The sequence below is a fragment of the Neofelis nebulosa genome, chromosome 11 (assembly GCF_028018385.1).
Source record: "Neofelis nebulosa isolate mNeoNeb1 chromosome 11, mNeoNeb1.pri, whole genome shotgun sequence".
Taxonomy (NCBI): Eukaryota; Metazoa; Chordata; class Mammalia; order Carnivora; family Felidae; genus Neofelis; species Neofelis nebulosa.
In genome coordinates, this window is record NC_080792.1 from 46,315,762 (window position 1) to 46,335,203 (window position 19,442).

The following is a 19,442-nucleotide window of genomic DNA, read 5'->3' on the forward strand; positions in this document are numbered from 1 at the left end:
GAAGAAAAAATCCAAGAGATAAATTAAGAGAGAGACAGAAAGAGAGAGAAAGAAAGAGAGAGAGAGAGAATGAATCAGAAGATAAAATAAAAAGGAAATACTATTGGTGGCACCCAGGAGAAGTTAAAGCATGTTTCCCCTTTCTGTGACAGTCGAGTCATTCTGGATGATCAGTGTTTGATTTTCTTGGTGCGTTAATGGTGGACTGGGTGTCAGGGGGTGGCTTTGGAGGGTGGGATGCAGTTGTATGCTGCCATTTCCACTGTTTAGCACAGATCTTCAGCAAAATCAGTTACCCCAGGGCCAATGGAACTGACCAAAGGCAGAGCATTCTTTGAGCCTCATAATTCTGCCATTGTTCCACTGATGTTCCCAGACAACACCAGGCCTTGTATCTGTCAGTTACAGATTCTTCTGGGTGAAAAACTGAATAATTTTATGAACTTAAGAGACTTGTTCATTCATAAGTGCGTTCACTGTTTAATTCGTCATTTATTGTGCACCTACTGTGGTATTGTTCTAAGTTCTGGGGATACAATAAGAGGGTAACAATTCCCTGTTCCCATAAAGCTTGCATGGCTCTCAGAGAAGAGCCTAATTAGTATAGTTGATCATTGAACAACACGTGTTTGAACTGCTCAGGTCCATTTATATGCAGATTGTTTTTGATAAATACAATATAGTACTACAAATGTATTTCTTTTTCTTTTTTAAAATTATTATTTATTTAGCATTATTATTATTATTTAAATGTTTATTTATCCTGAGAGAGAGTGCATACACATGCATGCAAGCAGGGGGATGGGCAAAGAGAGAGGGAGAGAGAATCCCAGGCAGGCTCTATAGTCAGCCCAGAGCCCAGTGTGGGGCCTAATCTCACAATTCCCGAGATCATGACCTGAGCTGAAATCAAGAGTCAGAGGCTCAACCAACTGAGCTATCCAGGTGCCCCATCTTTTTAAAATAAAGTTTATTTATTTTGAGAGAGAGAGAGAGAGAGAGAGAGAGAGAGAGAGAGAGAGAGAGAGAGTGTGTGTGTGAGCAGGGGAGGAGCAGAGAGAGGGAGAGAGAAAATTCCAAGCAGGCTCTGTGCTCAGTGTGTAGCTGGACAAGGAGTTTGATCTCATGACCCACCATGAGATCCTGACCTGAACTGAAATCAGGAGTCGGACACTCAACTGACTGAGCCATCCAGGTGCCCCTGTATTTCTCTTTATGATTTTCTTAATAAAATTCTATGTCTCTGGATTACTTCGTTGTAAGAATATAGTATGTAATATATATAACATACAAAATAATGTGTGAATTGACAGTTCATATTATCACCAAAGCTTCTAATCAATAGTAGGCTATTAGTAGTTAAGTTTTTGGAGATTCAAAAGTTATACACAGATTTTTGACTACACGGGGAGGGTGTTGGTGCCCTTAACGTCCACATTGTTCAAGGGTCAAGGGTAATTGGATGAATATAGGAATAAAGCAGCTGGGAGAGTGACTATAAGTCGGTCATGGAAGTCCTCTGAGCAGATGACATTTGACCAGAAACTGGGAATAAGGATGAGAAGAGCCATGGCCCTCATTAAAAAATGCTTCTTGAAATTCATTCATTTGTCATTCCCATGGCCTTGGGTTTTTAATCTGCTGTCTGTGGAACTCTTGGGCAGAGTTTCCCAAAGTGTTTTAAAAATGATATGCATTATAATAACCCTGGGGTTTTGTTTAAAATGCAAACTCCTGGGGCACCTGGGTGGCTCAGTCTGTTGGGCGTCTGACTTTGGCTCAGGTCATGATCTCATAGCTCATGAGTTCGAGCCCCTCATTGGGCTCTGTGCTGACAGCTCAGAGCCTGGAGCCTGCTTCAGATTCTGTGTCCACCTCTCTCTCTCTGCTCCTCCCCTGCTCATGCTCTCTCTCTCAAAAATAAATAAACATTAAAAAAAATAAAAACTTTTAAAATGCAAACTCCTGGACTCTCTTCCAGACCTTCTTAGAATTTCTGGGTTGGGGTCTTGGAATCTGTATTTTAAAGTGCTGTAGTGGAATTGATGAGCCTTCTGTAACCATATGCTAAGCGTTGTGTGTGCATGCTTGTATATCAGATTTCAGAGTACTCTATCTCCCTTCTCCTCCACACACACACAAACACACACACACACACACACACACACACACACACACACAATGTTGAGGAGCTAAAGAGGAACTCAGGGCCTTTTCTATGTCTCATTCCACTACCAGAGAAAAGAAATTTGGTTGTGAGTCAACCAACATAGATTCTCCAAGAAAATATGGTGATTTGCTGTAGTAGGAGGGCAACTTTTATGGGAGGAGGAGTGTCAGGTAGAGTTGGATCAGGAGGAGCCAGAGAGATAAGTTTGAAGGTCATGTTCAGGGCAGAAGTAATGGGCTCAGGGCCAATCGTAGGTCGACCCCTTAAGAGAGAAGAACATTATCTTCCCTTCCTAGTGGTTGGATGGTAAGAGAGATCTTGGGATGCCTTCTGCTGAGGAGGTAACTTCTCTTTCCCTGGTAAGGACAAGCAAGACCAAGTGAGGTCTAGAAGTGAGAAAGCATAGAATGAATGGCTGGGGTGGGTTTAGCCTTGACTAAAGATGAAAAATACATGGAGGATATGTCATCATTTCTCCTTCAAATCCCTTGGCAGCCATTAGTCATCAATCACAGCAGTTTTCTGCCTCAATCAATCTAAATGGATGATCTGGACATCCATTACAAATAGATTAACATGAAACTAGTTGTTATCTCTGGGTTTTAAGGAGAAAGGCAGCAGGAATCTTTGAGGGTTCATCAGAATTCATTCATCCATTCATTCAACAAGTATTTATTGGGATTTACTGTGTGCCAGGCATTGTATTAGGTGCTGGGGATGCAGTGGTGAATAAAATAGACAAAAATCTCTGCTGTCTTACATCTCTTGTTCTGGTAGAATGTGAGAGACAATAAACAAAGAAGGAGATATATATGCAAAATGTTAGGTAATAGTAAGTGCTATGGGGGAAAAACAGAACAGAGTAGGCAGGGTTTTGTTGTTGTTGTTGTTGTTGTTGTTGTTGTTGTTGTTGTTGTTTTAATGTTTTTTAAGAGACAACTTCATGGAAGTGACATTTAAGTGGAGACCTAGAGGAAGTGAGGCAGTGAGCCATGTGGGTATCTCCAAGGCAGGAGACCAGAAAGAGATTTCTCTTTGAAATGCTAACCAGTAATTAGAGTGTGAAATTGCCTAGAGAGACCTCTGGACCATACATTTCTTGGTAACCAAGCATCAAAGAGGTAGGCAGCTGAATGCAGGGCAGCTTACTGGGGATATGGAGCTCCAAGATGACGATCAGCCAGTCTTCAGGCATGACCAAATCATGGGAGTAGGGAGATAAGCTTCCAGACTCTAGATGCTGTGTGATTAACTGAATGTGAACTAGTCATGAGTCGTTTTAAATTTTATAACAATGGCTAGTATTTGAGTGTTTGCTATGTGTCTGGCATTGTTTTGAGTGCTTAACATGTGTTGACTTTATTTAAATACCGCCTTGAGGTTGATTATTATCAGCTTCACTTTACAAATAAAGAAAGTGAGGCACAGAGACATTGAGTAACGTGCTCAAAATTCCATGTGAATAAATGGCAGAATTGGGATTTTAAATACAGGTAGTCTGACTCCGTAACTCTATGTTTTCTTGCCTCTCAGCTTTACTGTGTAGGAATGATCATACCTTTGAGTTTTAATCTGTATGTTTTTACTCTTACATTTTATGACCTATGACTCATCCTCTGCTTTGTCAAAAGTAGCCACATTTCCTTGAGGGGATTTGGGATTGTGATAGAAGAAGACAGACTCAATACTCAGTCTATTTGACTTTCAAGATGGGCTCTCTTAAGAATCACTAGAGGAGGAAAGCTGAGGACAGATTTTATGGCATAACAATCGATTGGAAAAAGGATACAGGGAAAATCAGTTCATCTTGGAGGAATTGGGTGGGGGCAGGGCAGTGACACCAATTAAATAGTATTTCCTTTTTGTGTTATCTTCTGATTCTCATTCTCTCTCTCTCTCTCTCTTATCTCTTCGATATTTTTTTCCCAGGAAACCTTTCCTCATAGGGTAAAGGAGCATAAATTTATGCCCTGAAGGGAGGGAGGGTTGGAAATGGGGGGAAGCCCATGGTGAGTTTATTGAGATACTGTTGAGTACCATCAGTGGCATTATCAGAGAAGTCCCTGGAATGAGCCAATCCTGCAGAAGTTTCCTTGGATGTAAGAGATTGTAGCCAATGGCCTGAGTGGGGGAACTGGGAAGAATTGGATTTGCAGTTCTTGGGTCTATCATGTGAGGGTCGTCTAGTGCCTGCTGCCTGCACATCGCCTATGAATCGTCCAGTAAAAGGAGACGTACCTGTGCCCAGAGACTTTGTTGAATTGCACTCGGATGGGCCTGAGGGTGACAGTCTCCCTGTCCCCTACTCTTCAGTGAGCCAGAGGCAATGGTGATGTAGAAGAGAAAGCCCAAGTACTAGTACTTGGTGAGGTTTAGACTGGTGTGGGTATGTGAGGGCTGGTATGGTGAAAAGCAGTGTGTTGCGATTGTATAAGCCAGTACCATCTATGAGTGAGTGGAGGTTCAATTTCTTGCAGTGACATCACGTAGCAGAAAGAAGCAAATGTAGATACTTCTGTTTGGAAAATTCAATTTTTAAAAAAAGTTTGTCTATTTTTGAGACAGAGACAGAGTGCGATCAGGGGAGGGGCAGAGAGACAGGGAGGCACAGATCCAAAGCAGGCTCCAGGCTCTGAGCTGTCAGCACAGAGCCCGATGTGGGGCTTGAAGTCGTGGACTTTGAGATCATGACCTGAGCTGAAGTCGGACACTTAACTCACTGAGCCCCCCAGATGCCCCAATACTTTGTGTTTGGAAAATTCAGAGGAAGCGTTGGAATTCTAAGAGCTACTGGATTTCTGTAATCAGAGAACATGGATTCTCAGTAAATATAAAAGAGATCTCATTTCCCTTTTTGTTTGTTTGCTTTTTTGTTTTTGTTTTTGTTTTTGTTTTGAGTGCTCTTAGGTTGTCTGAAGGGCCATGAGCTGCCAGCATGGCCTGTCTTATTCTCACTGGCATTGTCTCATTGTGAAGCACAGGCTCTAGGACCCAGTAGACATTAAATAATGTTTGTGGAATGAATGAATGCTGAGCCCTATATTAGCGAATGAAAATACTACAAAATACTCTAAAACTGTTTAAGTTTTCCTCACTATATGTTTTTCCAGGTTGTTTGTTGAAAAGCCTGTTTCCTTTTGGAGAATTATTAACTGCACAAAAGTCAATACCATTTCTGAATACTAGCAACAGTATTTCCACTTTTCAAATAGAAGCTGTAATAGTACAAAACATCTCACTTATATGGTCAACAAAGCTATAAAATGTGTTAGAATTCATATGAACAATATAAACAACACCTTCTGGAAAAATCTTAAAACCTACTGAAGGACACAAATGAAGACTAAATAGAATGGAATACAAACTTAAACAGTAAGATCTATAAGACCTGGCTAAAATCAAACTGTCTTAACAGCACCACGTGTGGATGAAAGAATTGCAAAATAGGAGTTTGCATACACAACTTGACCTGTAGGAAAGAAAAGTGGGGCAACCACTTTGGAGAGCAATTGGTGGTATAGTAAGAAAGATAAATTGGAAATAACCAAAATGTCCATTTATGAAGAGGGGAATGGATAAATACACTCTGACTGTGTTTAGAACATGGATTGAAACAACATCCTATTGAACATGTTACAGAGCGTTCTCAAATGAAAACACACACATATGAAGATAACTAACCTATTCTAATTCTCTAGAACTTAAAAATGTTGATCTTGTCATTTTCTTCTTTGTGCAGCACATGATGGATGAAGGTCCTTTGGCAAGGTCTCCTCAAGTGAATTAACATGTACATAAATGTATAAAATAGTATGACTGGTTGGCAAGGTTAAAATAAAAAATATATATACCTAGGAAAGATAATGGAAAATGAGAAAAGATATTCTTTAAATATTTCAGTAGTCCAAAAAGGACACTCAGATAACATTTTACCATGTAAATGACAAAGAAATGTCCTCTGTATGATCTCAAAAGGCGTAACTCAGGTTGTGTGAGAAGACGATAGAGAGGGAGATCTTGCATCAAACACACACACACACACACACACACACACACACACACACACACACACAACTTCCTAGTAGTTAATGGTTTCATAGCACCAGAATGCATCTCTTCTTTGTGTCAGTTACCCAATGCAGCACTCCTGGGCATTATTCAGGTGTCCAATCTCCATCGCTTTTGTGTTGCTACCTCATCAACATGCCATGTTCATGGCTGTTGGCAGAGGGGAAGAGAAAGCACAGAGGGTCATGCAGACAATTTTGTGTCCAGGCCTGAAAATGGCAGCTATCATTCCTTCATCATTAGATTGGCCCGATCCCAATCCTGTGACCCCACACACTTCAACTGCAGAGGAGGCTGGGAAGTGCAGTCTTCCTGTATGGCCAAGAAGAGAAAAAGGAAATGGGATTCAAACAGATGGCACTGTCTCTGCCTGATGTGCTAATGCAGAAGACAGTGTGAAAAGGTAGAGCTTTTTATGTTATTTATTTTATTTTTTACAGTGTCCTCTTCACTCCCCTCCTCCAGGGGGAAGATAATATCAGCTATAAATTGCCACCTAGAATAAGTCCCAGTTGTAATAGGAGGATAGAAGGCCAAAGCGATGACATAGTTAGAAAACTTAGAAAAACCTAATATGCTCGAGTCAGCAGGACCTGATGGCTTGCCCTGTAGGAAACTGAATGAATTTTCAACTTTCATCTTAGGACTATTAGCCAGTGTTTCCCCCCAAATCACAGAGGATTGGAAAAGCCCCTCAGGATAGCAAAAGGGTAAATGAGGTGCCCATCTCTGAGAGAAAGACAGGATGACCCTGGAAATTTCAGACCTGTGAGCTCAACATCAATACCTGGGATGATCTTGGAATAAATCATCAAATAATCAATTGGATAGCACCTGAAAGAACATAAAGTACTAAGTAGCAATCAGTAAAGCTTTGTAAAGAGCAAATAGTGCAAGGCCAATTTAATTTCCTTCCATGATTGTGAAAGGCTATATACACCAGGGGAATCGATAGATGGGATCTATCTCAATTTTAGTAAAGATTTTGATTTTTTTTAAAAATTAGGCATTGTCTTGGCCAAGTTATAAAAGTATGTTCCTGTCTTCACTTCTGCTAGATGCTGGAAGGCTTCAGCCCAGGGGGAGTTATCAATGGCCTTGTATCAATCTGGGGGGGCACATATTGAGTGCCATCCCAGAGGTATTGGGGTCAGGATCTATCCTGCTCAATAACTATATTGATGGCCTGGATGAAGGAATTAAGAGTATGCTCATTAAATTTGCAGCTGGCACTAAATTAGGTGGGGTTGTTATTGCTCTGCAAGACAGAAATAAAATTCAAAATGGCCTTGACTCATTGAGAAAATGGCTCCACAAAACTGGGATAAATTTCAGCGGGGACAAGTGTAAAGTAGCACAGGTGCCCCCATAGTCCTAGAACAGTGCCTTGGGCATACTTGGTGCTCAGCAAATATCTGCAGTACCTTCCTTGTGGGGCCGTTGTAAGGATCCAAGTGTGATAATGATGCGGAAGTGCTCTGTAAACTGCAAAGTGCCCTATAAATGGTAAAGGTCTGCACCAATGCAAGGAAAGTTATTATTAAAGGCAAGGAAATATGTCCTGTGAGGCAATGTTAAGGGGTCTGGAGCTGTTTAATCAAGAGAAGAGAAGAGAAGAATAAGGGATGATTTCATGAGAATAACCATTTTATGAAGATTTTCACAAAAGACATGATTATTCTCGATGTCAAGGAAAAATGGGCTTGGATGATACAAGACGAATATCGGTTAGATATGAAGAAGAACTTGCTATCTAGGTTGGGTCCACCTATGGGAAGTGCCCACACTTCTTTTGCCTTGTAGACATTAACATTTATTCAATGTCGACCTTTCTAGTTCACTGTGACTCCCTGAGAGTAGGGTCTTTGCAGGTCTCTGTTGTATCTCTAGTATCTGGAATAGGATTTGACATATGGTATATGCACAATAAATATTTGTTGAATGAATTAATGTCAGGGGCATAAAATATTGGCTCAGAACTTGGGGAAGTCATCATTCTTAGATCTTTGGGGCAGCCAACGCAGATGACTTCTTTGCAGCTTCGGTGTTACCATCCGCGGCTTGGAGCTGTGGGTGTCCTCTCTCCTTCTCAGCTGTTGGATGAGCAAGATGAACTGAGCATGTGTTAAATCATATTTGAAGGCAGGAGCTCTTAATCTAAAGCCCATGCTTTGGCCTCTGGTGAGTCAGGGATCCCCCTGTGGCTAAAACATATTTTCCTGTATATGTGAATGTATCCTTGTTTCTCCCTAGGGAGAGGGGCCATCAGTTAAAAAAGGCTATACTCAGGTTTTAGGAAGAAGTCAAGTAGCAAGAGGGTTGGGTTGCCCTTCCGACGATGGGAAAGATGGCAGAGAAAATGCTTTGGTACAATTTGTGGTATAGGGAGTAGCTACTGCAAGGCTATTCAAACATGGAGTCTGATGGTAGTCATTTGGCACCTGAGAGGTCTGTCCATTGGCAGCAGAATGCCAGCCAACTGTTAGAAACCCAGGCCAGTCCTGGAAGAATGGGTGCTGGGATGTGTGTATGGGGAGGAGGGACTTCAGTCTCAAACTTAGAGGTGTGTGTAAAATTATTTTAGTCTCTAAAATAATGTAATTCTATTAGAACTACCATCCCTCTGGGCTAATAGGAACTAATTTCAAGTGTTTCAGAATTCCCCCGTCTCTAGAGCCATGATAGGATTCTAGGCAGAGTTAGACCCCGTGGAAACTGGTCATATGGCTTCATAAGTTACTGATGAGACATCCATTGTTTAGTCTAGTCTGGGCAACAAGGAAAGATAACTGGTTAGAATCGTGGGGTTTATGGATTGTACCCATGTAAGGTAGGCTTGGGGGCTTGATGGGAGAGCTACAACTCAGAGCTGACACTAAGGAGTTTTGGGAAATCTAGAGACTGAGGTTTGACTAATGAACAACAAAGGAGTTTAGGGAGAATGTGTGAGCCCAGTAGTCATTGGTGGTCTGTGGCTAATCCAGGGTAGTGCTGGAACAGCAGGACGTGCTAAGACAATTGATACACTTTTAGCCTTAGGAAGATCTGGCTCAGGAAACAGGGTGGTAATGAGGGACATTATTAGCCTTTTGGTGGAGGGTTGGGGAGGCTGAGGCCACAGACATGATGACACACACTAGCAAGAACCTGTACAGACCTGACAAGTTTGGTCAGCCATCAAATGATGAGTTTACCTTGAAGTGTGATGCCTCCATTTAAGATGAAAATCATTTGGCAACCTGCCTTAAACATCACTTCTCTCTTTTCTCCAACTATTGGATAGACAGATTTTACTTTGCAACCGTTTAAAACATCAACTGCAAGGGGTGCCTGGCTGTCTCAGTCGGTGGAGTGCGTGACTTTGGCTTGGGGTTGTGAGTTTGAGCCCCATGTTGGATGTGGAGATTGCTTAAAAATAAAATCGGTAGGTACATAGATAGATAGATAAATAGATAGATAGATAGATAGATAGATAGATAGATAGATAGATAGACAGATCAAATATCAACTGCAAGGTTTATGTCTAAAGTAGGGAGGCTTTTTGACATTGGATAAATTAGAACCAGCTGGTACTACCAGTGGTGGCAAAACGTGGAACAAAAGTAGCAGAAATATTGAGAGTAACGATGGTGTTTGGAGTGGACCTTGAGCTCCTTGGATATGGCATTAGTACTGATTCTTACTGCCTTCATCATTAGTATATTCAAGTGAAAACCAGGGGTGCTTGGGTGGCTCAGTCAGTTAAGCATCCAACTCTTGATTTCGGCTCAGGTCAGGATCCCAGGGTTGTGCAATCGAGCCCTGTGTCAGATTCTAGGCTGGATATAGAGCCTGCTTAAGATTCTCTCTCTCTCCCTCTCCCTCTTCCCTGCTCACACGCACTCTCTCTCTGTCTCAAAAAATAAAATAAAATAAAATAAAATAAAATAAAATAAAATAAAATAAAATAAAATAAAATAAAATAAAAATAAAATAAATATAAAATAAAATGAAAACCAGATGAATGAACATGTGCCTTTACTCAAGTCACCTATCACTTAAAGAACCTAGGGAATCAGACATTAGGGAAGTCTCACAATGTCTAGAATAAGCTAAATCAGGTAAAGATTAAGCAATTTGTTTCAAGCCAAATTGTGGCTCAGTTGTTAAGACATTAAGGTCAGTGTTCCCAATTTCCAACTTTTTCCTTGCATTAAGATGCCACAATTCCTCCCTTCCAACAATCTAATCATGTGTAATAGTTTCTAAATATATGTCCTCTTTTTTCTTTATTCACTCTTTTTCCCTTGTTCCTTTTCTCTCAAATACAATTCCTGTTAGGGTAATATTTATATTTTTAGCTTAACTTTGCAGTTGGGAAAATGGTGACTGAGAGCTTTGGCAATGCCCTTGTCTGAGACAGGATAAGGGGCAAATGTTCCTAGGATTTATTTTCATCCTTAGATGCCCCAATTATATAATATTCACAGCAACAATGTCCTTTGGAAAGTGTCTCCCTTGGAGGCTTCTGCATTTAAAGCAATGCTTCTGTACTTAAAATATGATTTTACAATCCCCTTCCAAACAGTAAGTGTTCCAAATGAAATTTCATTGCCATTTAAGTAAACTAGGGTTTGAAATTTTAGGGTGGATCTGTTAGGAGGCTTGGACCCTTGAGGGTAGCTAGGGAAATATTAGTAGGAGGGCAGGGGAGAGGAAAGGGGAACTTTGTACCCTGGTGGTAAATATGATTTGCCATTCAATGGAAAAAATGACTTACTGGAATATATTCCATTTCTGAGTATATCTCTCTATTCTCACCAGAGCAATTTCTGAAGGGATTTGTTTTTAGCCCTATTGCTATTAGTCTTGATTTTTCTGTAACAAAAACACCAGAGCAGCGTCTACTTGCTCCTGTTTTCTGAGTGCCAGGCACTATTCTCAATGTTTTATATATTGTAGTTCATTTGATGTCACAACAGTTTATGAGGTAGATGTTATCATTGTCCTCATTTCACAGATGATGAAACCGAGGCACAGAAAAGGTAAGTAATTTCCCTAAATTCCCACAGCCAGTATGACAGAAGGGAAAGTTGGCCCCAGAGTATTTAATCTTCTCTTTAGATGATGTGGCTATTCTCCAGGATCCTTTGGGAACCACCTTGTCTCCTCTTTCTTTCTTTCAATTATCTATTTATTTATTTATTTATTTATTTATTTATTTATTTATGAGAGAGAAAGAGAGAGAGAATGAGCAGGGGAGAAGCAGAAAGACACAGAATCCGAAGCAGGCTCCAGACTCTGATCTGTCAGCACAGAGCCCAACGCGGGGTTCAAACCCACGAACCGTGAGATCATGACCTGAGCTGAAGTCAGATGCTTAACTGACTGAGCCACCCAGGCGCCCCTCTCCTCTTTCTTTCCATGCCCCATCTGTGCTTACATCTTGTTGGTTTCCTTCACAGCATTTTCTCATGTACCCCTTCCTTTCTATTCAGACTATTAAAGCAAAGTCTCTGCTACTTTCTTCTGCCTTGTAAGGTCTTTCCTTCTAATCCAGGCAGCATCTTTCTGCCTTCTAAGATACTGCTCCAACATGTCTCCCTTCTGAACACAGATCATAAATGGTTTCCATTCCCACATTTACAGAGGAAAATCTCTTTCCTGACACTGCAAACCCTCACCATATGCCATCAACCTGACTCTCTAACCACATCTCCCATTGCCTCTACACACAGCCTCTGCTTTGGCGAGTCTAGGAGTGCAATGAGCCTGCCATATGCATTTCTGCCTGTGCCTTTGCCTCTGCCTGCCCAGAATATCTGTTGCCCTTCTCATTACCGTTTTAAGCCTACTTGTTTTTCATAGCTGACCTGAAATCTCAACTTCTCTCTAAACTCCCCTTCTCTCAACTCCTCTAGCACTTATTTATCAATGTTATAGAGTATTTTCTTAAAGTTCTGTTTGCAACTATTGAAACTTGGAGGCTGAGATGAAAAGGAATGCTTGTATGTGAATAGCTCCCTTTTTGGGTGTGCTTTTCCCCCTCTATTTGGAAAAGGTAGATGTTAGAGTCATAATACTGAAGATTCAGATAGTAATCCTGTGTTGATTCAAAATATTTTATAAGTCAAAAGATAATTTTGTAATGGTGAACAGGGCCGACCCAACTAGGAGGGGCTCAACCGGAAGATTTATTGAACTTTTCCTTCTGAGTTACATAAGGTAGTTGAGCAAACAGTAACTAGTCACCCTCTCCTCTACCTACGTTCTAGGAAAGAATTATCTAATGTGGGAAAAGTTCCCTGTTTCTGAGGCAGTGGGAAAGAACTAGAGTGTGAAGCTAGTTCTCTGATGGCCAGACTGGGCCTGGGGGACACGTTCTAAGTGCTAGGCCCTGGTCATAGGCAGGGACTCTTGCAATCAATGTTTCAATCCCATTCTGTCAAGATGATGTCCCGGGACCTAACTTTACTAACTAGCACCCCCTGAGAAAGGGGAGTTAGGGATCTTTGAGGTTTATCCATATTTTTTTGTAGTGTTAGTCATCTTTTTTTTTTTTTTAATTTTATTTTTAATTTTTCAAAATTTACATCCAAATTAGTTAGCACATAGTGCAACAATGATTTCAGGAGTAGATTCCTTAGTGCCCCTTACCAATTTAGCCCATCACCCCTCCCACAACCCCTTCAGTAACCCTCAGTTTGTTCTCCATATTTATGAGTCTCTTCTGTTTTCTCCCCCTCCCTCTTCTTATATTATTTTTGTTTCCCTTCCCTTATGTTCATCTGTTTTGTCTCTTAAAGTCCTCATAGGAGTGAAATCATATGATTTTTGTCTTTCTCTGACTAATTTCACTTAGCATAATACCCTACAGCTCCATCCACATAGTTGCAAATGGCAAGATTTCATTCTTTTTGATTGCTGAGTAATACTCCATTGTATGTATGTATGTATGTGTGTGTGTGTGTGTGTGTGTGTGTGTGTATATATATATATATATATATATATATATATATATATATATATCTCACATCTTCTTTATCCATTTGTCCATCGATGGACATTTGGGCTCTTTCCATACTTTGGCTATTGTTGATAGTGCTGCTATAAACATGGGAGTGCATATGTCCCTTCGAAACAGCACACCTGTATGCCTTGGATAAATGCCTAGCAGTGCAATTGCTGGGTCGTAGGGTAGTTCTATTTTTAGTTTTTTGAGGAACCTCCATACTGTTTTCCAGAGTGGCTGCACCAGCTTTCATTCCCATTAGTCATCTTTTTAAAGGGATATAGGTGGTCTCTGTCTCTAAATATCTCCTCCTCTCAGGGTAGAAACAGTGTTAACCTTTGTACATATACCACAATTTTAGCACAATGCTTTGTATGTATGCATGCATTCGGTGCTTAATAGTTGAATTTATTGATGATAGCTATATCAATGAATCTCATCTCTTCAATCCAACCCAACCCATACTTAATCATCTTCCTGCTCAAAGAACCCTTGCTTAACTTTAGAACTACCCTAGCGTGTAACACACCTTGAGAAACACAGCTTCTATCATGGGTTTTTTTTTCCCACTAGGTAGTGTGTGAACAAAAGCACAGAAAGCCATGTCATCAACATTCAAATGAGAGTGCAAATTCCTACAATTAGTGAAGATGTATTGTTGTGTAGTTACTGAAATGCTCACACCGCCAGAGGGGAGACACAGTTCATGAAGATGCCCAGGTTGATGGCAGTGCAAGGAAACTTCACATGACGAGTTTGGTGAAGGATGCCACAGAAAAGGAGTCTTACTCTGCAAGCACGTTAGGAAGCAACTCAGTTGACTTGGCAGAGTTTTGAAAGGTATTTAACTTCGAGGTACAGACTTGATGAAATGAAGGCTCTGCATTTAAAGGAGGCCCAGTGTGGCTCTGTGTAGGGCTATTTTATTTTTTATTTATATTTTTAAAGTTTATTTATTTGCGAGAGAGAATGAGAGAGAGAGAGAGACAGACAGACAGACAGACAGGCTCCCAAGCAGGCACTAACTGTGAGATCATGACCTGAGCCAAAATAAAGAGTCAGATGCTTCACTGATTGAGCCATCCAGGTGCCCCATGTGTGGGACTAGTTTAATTGAACTGACTGAGAAACTGGAAATGAGGAACGTCCAGAGGTGAGCTCCAGGGTCCGGGCCCTCCATGAGGTGGGCTTGTTTGTGGCAGGTTTTGGCTCTCCATCCAGATGTCTGGTGACCTCAAGATATATTTTAAGAATGGATGTATGTATTCCTATAAAGCATTTTGAAATTTTGAATGAAAATTTTGTTCATTTTGAAATGAATGAATTTTGAATGAAAATTCAAAAGAATGGATGTATGTATTCCTATAAAGCATTTTGAAATTTTGAATGAAAATTTTGTTCATTTTGAAATGAATGAATTTTGAATGAAAATTTTGTTCAAACTTGTCTGCAAAGCTGAGATGAATTTACACATCTGTCATTTCTAACCAAAATATTTCTAGTGTGGGTTTGTTCATTCCTCATTAATTCATTTATTTTTTTTCATTCATTAATCCATCCAATATGTAGAAAGCATGTGCTAAACTCCAAGGCTATACAAAATGAATAAGGTCAAGTTACCCTCAAAGGGTTTTTATTCCCCAGGAGAGGAAGATACAGTCGTTTAAAGAAACGCACTAAAATATTATAGATGCTGATAAATGTAGGTATGGGTTTCCGGGTGTCCATGAAAGAGAAAGAGGGTGGGAGAGATTGGCCCCTGGGATGACGGGATAGTCAGAGAAAGATTCAGCGAGGAAGAAATTCTTGGGTTGAACTTTAAGGAAAGATAACGATCAGATGAATAGATGGGTAGGTATGCGGAGCAGAGGGGAGAAGCCATTGCAGGCAGACAGTGAAATAAGGGCAAAGTCAAGAAGTTGTGACTGGCTTGGCTTACTCAGGGGCCCCCTTCAGCTGGGTGTAGCTGAGTTGTGGAGAGCTGTGGAGAGCAGGCTGGGAGGTGGCAAGGGGGCAAAGGGGCAGCTGAATTACACGCAGAGGGTCTTGTGCCCCCAGCTCGGGAGTGTGTATGCTGTTTAGACACTATAAGATGTTTTGCTTGTTTTTTAAAAACTAAATCATAAATATTATTCCCATCTCACTATTTGCCCCACTACTATCCTTTTTCTATACTAGGACTGAGTCCAGGCCCCCATCCTGCCTTTAGTTGTCACATCTTCATACTTTCCTCCAACTGTGAAAGTTTCTCAGTCTTTCCTTGTTCTCGTGACCTTGACCTTCTTGAAGAGTGTGGGTCAGGTATTTGGAGAATATCCTTGATTTCGGTTCACCTGGTATTTTTTCATGATTAGACAGGGATGATGGATTTTGGGGAAGAATACCAGAGAGGTGAAGTGCCCTCTCAGTGCATCACATCGAGGGATACATGAGAGCAACATTTCTTTGTTTTTTCTTGTTTAATTTTTTAATGTTTATTTATTTTTGGTAGAGAAACAGAGTGCACGTGGGGGAGGAGCAGAGAGACACACACACACACACACACACACACACACACACACACAGAATCTGAAGCAGGCTCCAAGCCTGAGGTGTCAGCACAGAGCCTGATACAGGGCTTGAACTCGCAGACAGTGAGATCATGACCTGAGCCGAAGTCTGACGCTTAACAGACTGAGCCACCCAGGTGCCCCGAGATCAACATTTCTTATTACTGGTGATGTTGACCTTTACCTCTTGGTAAAAGGGTATCTGCTAGATTACTCCATTGAAATGTTATTGTTTTTTCCTTTTCATTCGTTATGCAATGAATGTTCATGTCCCCCGGAATTCATTATGTTGAATCCCTAATGCCCAATGTGGTGGTATTAGGAGATGGGCCTTTGGAAGGTGATTAGGTCAAGAGGGTAGAGGCTTCATGAATGTGATTACTGTCCTTATAAAAGAGACCCCAGTGAGCTCCCTTGCCCATTCTGTCATGTGAGGACACAGTGAGAACACAGCTGTCTATGGACCAGAAGTGGGCTCTTACCAGGCACCCAAACTGCTGGCACTTAGATCTTAGACGTCCAGCCTCTAGAATTGTGAGAAGTAAGGTCCTGTTGTTTCTGAGCCACCTACTTATGATATTCTGTTATAGCAGCCCACACTGACTAAGACATCAGTCTTTAGAAGTGACTAAGTCCAGCTCATACTCATAGGGAGGGGGATTAAGCTGCACTTCCTGGAGAGAAGAGTATCAAACAATGTATTCAAACCACCACAGTAATTAGTAAATATTATAGGGAAGATAATTTGAGGCTACACAAAATCTTGTTTCTCCGTAACGGTTCACCTTCTAATTTTAATATTCATCAGAGAGTCTTGCCTGCAGCAACAATTACTGTGGTGTTCGAATGGCGATTTTCTGTTTCTCTCATTTCTTTTATTTTTTATTATTGGAGAGTCTTCTGTAAGGGAGATTTGTCCCTTCTCCCCCACTTATTTATTTATTCAGTCATTTATATCGTCATGGACCCATGGATATTTATTAATTATAGTCAATTTTTTGTCATAACCAATACTATTGTTATCATTTTTTTCTTTAATTATTCTAGCTTTGGCCATTGGGAATGCTTTCAGGTTGTCTCCTCTGTTGTTCTGACGTGCTCCCATCACTGTGAGTGTGTGTCTCTGTGTGTGTTTTGGTCACATCTGTGCTTTCTGGCATTGCAGGGTGCTCCAGACTCTATTGTATCTTACCTTATATGGTATCCTATCTCAGCTCTAGAATCAGCCATTTCTCCAAAGGACTTTGGTTCCTTGTATTGAAGAATGGTATTTAGAAACCAGTATCGGGGCACTGGGCGTGTTTGTTGGTGCTGTGTCACTGCTTCTAAATTTTTAAGAAGAGAAATACCGTAAGTATAATTGGAGTGTGCCCCGATAGGCGATCGGCAGTGAGTAGCACAGGAGCCAGGAAGGTGAATGAGGAAGTCATGCCAGTTTCCTAGTGAGAAATGAGGAGGTGCAGCACCTCAGCAGTGGCAGTACTGACAGACAGGAGGGTGAAGTATTTTGTGGATTGTCTAGACACTGGGCTTCAGCAGACCTCGCCTCTCAGTTCTGCTCTGCTACTTGCTGGCTGTGTAACTTTGTACATGCCATTTAACTTCTCTTGGCCTTGTAGCCTCATCTAGAAAAAGAGGCTAACAACACTTGTCGAGGAATCAAGGGAAAGTCCTTGGTGATGCCAAACCACTGTCTCAATGTGAGAATTTGAGTTTATTGATAAATGCTCTTCAGCTTTTCCCTTCGTCCTCTTGGTAGTGAAGGACCCAGCACCCTAGAGAGGCAAAGAAGCCTGGGATCAGCCATGGATGGGCAGAATATAGAGGTTTAGAGAAAGGCTGACAGACATCCAGTCGGTCTGGGTGCTCGGGGCTGGATGTTTGTGTCCTCTCGAAATTCATATGTTGGCTTACCCAATGTGACTGTTTCTGAAGATAGAGTCTTTAGGAGGTATTTAAAGTTACTTAGGTCATAATAATGGGGCCCTGATCTGATAAAACTGTGGTTTTATAAGAAGAGGGAGAGAGAGAGAGAGAGAGACAGAGAGAGAGAGAGAGAGAGAGAGAGAGAGAGAACTCTCTCCCTCTGACACATGAGAAGGCACTGTCTACAAGCTGGAGAGTCCTCACCAGGAACTGAATTGGCTAGCACCTTGATCTGCCACTTCCAGCCTCCACCACTGTGAGAAAATCAATTTCTGTTGTTTAAACTACCCAGTTTATGGTATTTTGTTATAGAAGCATAAGCTGACTGATACACTGGCTATAAGCCAGAAATTTATAGGCTGTGCAGGAGTTTTGAGCAAAGCCACAGAGCATATTTAAGGCCAGTGACCAGAAGCTAACAGCTGAGAAGACTACCCCGCAACTTGTCCATTGTTCCCTTGGGGCTTGCCCAAGCATGGCTGGCCTGAGGCTGGGAAATGACTGAGAACACCTGGCTGGAGTGGGAGCAAGAAGGCTCTTCCTGCTGGTACCGCCAGCATTAGCTAGACACCATGAGGCTACAGAAGAATGTTTATCAGGGATATCCTATTTCCTTTGCAGCAAATAAAGTCAGTTAGTAGGTTTCCCATTTCCTCTCCAAATTATGATTTGTAGTCTGAAAATGACTTTTTTTTTTGATTTGTGCTTTGCCCTATATAGAAAACAGCATGCCCCAACCATCCCCGTGTGGAGGGCATAGATAGCGTGACCTTTGTTGCATGTGATCTTGCTATTAGTCAGCCAAGGACCCACTCCAAGATCTGAGAGGTCTCGTATTTGGGATTTTAATAATATATTCTAAATCATTTTGAAGCCCTGAAAGGAGCTAGAGATTTGGGTGACTTTTCTGCTCTGTTCCATTGCCTTTGATTCCAACTGTTTGCCTCACTGGGCTGGGCCCTGGTCCATGAGAACGTCTTTCTCATGTGACTTCCTCTCTCTTCTCTGTCCTCCCTCCCAGAGCCATCTCCTGCCCCTCACCTCCTTGGCTTGACACCTCCAGAGTCTCATTTCTTCTTTTTTTTAATGTTTATTTATTTGAGAGAGAGAGAGAGAGAGAGAGAGAGAGAGAGAGAGAGAATGAGCGGGGGAGGGTTAGAGAGAGGGAGACACAGGATCCAGGCTCTGAGCCATCAGTACAGAGCCTGATGCAGGGCTCGTACTGTGAGATCATGACCTGAGCAGGAGTCAGACGCTTAACCGACTGAGCCACCCAGGCACCCCTAGAGTCTCACTTCTTCTTGTGCTGGCTGTCAGTCCTCCTGCACTCTCTGGCTCTTTGCTGCCTCTCAGGAGGCTGAGGGTGGAGCAGAAAGAGAGTGGAGGGTGAAAGGCGCCTTCACAGACTTAGGATGAAGTATCTGCAAAATAATGAAATCTTCTCTGGGCCTTGGCTGACAACCCTGTGGGGAATTAGGCTGAAACGGGTCTCTTTCAGTCATTTTAGTTCAGCATATACAAATCCTAGGAGGAGGTGGGAAGAAGGAAGAAATACATGATTTTTCAAGAAGAATGTAATACTTGGGGCCCCAGGGTGGCTCAGTCAGTTAAGCATCTGACTTTGATTCAGGTCATGATCTTGTGGTTCATGAGTTCAAGCCCTGCATTGGGCTCTGTGCTGACAGCTCAGAGCCTGGAACCTGCTTCGGATTCTATGTCTCCTTCTTTCTCTGCCCCT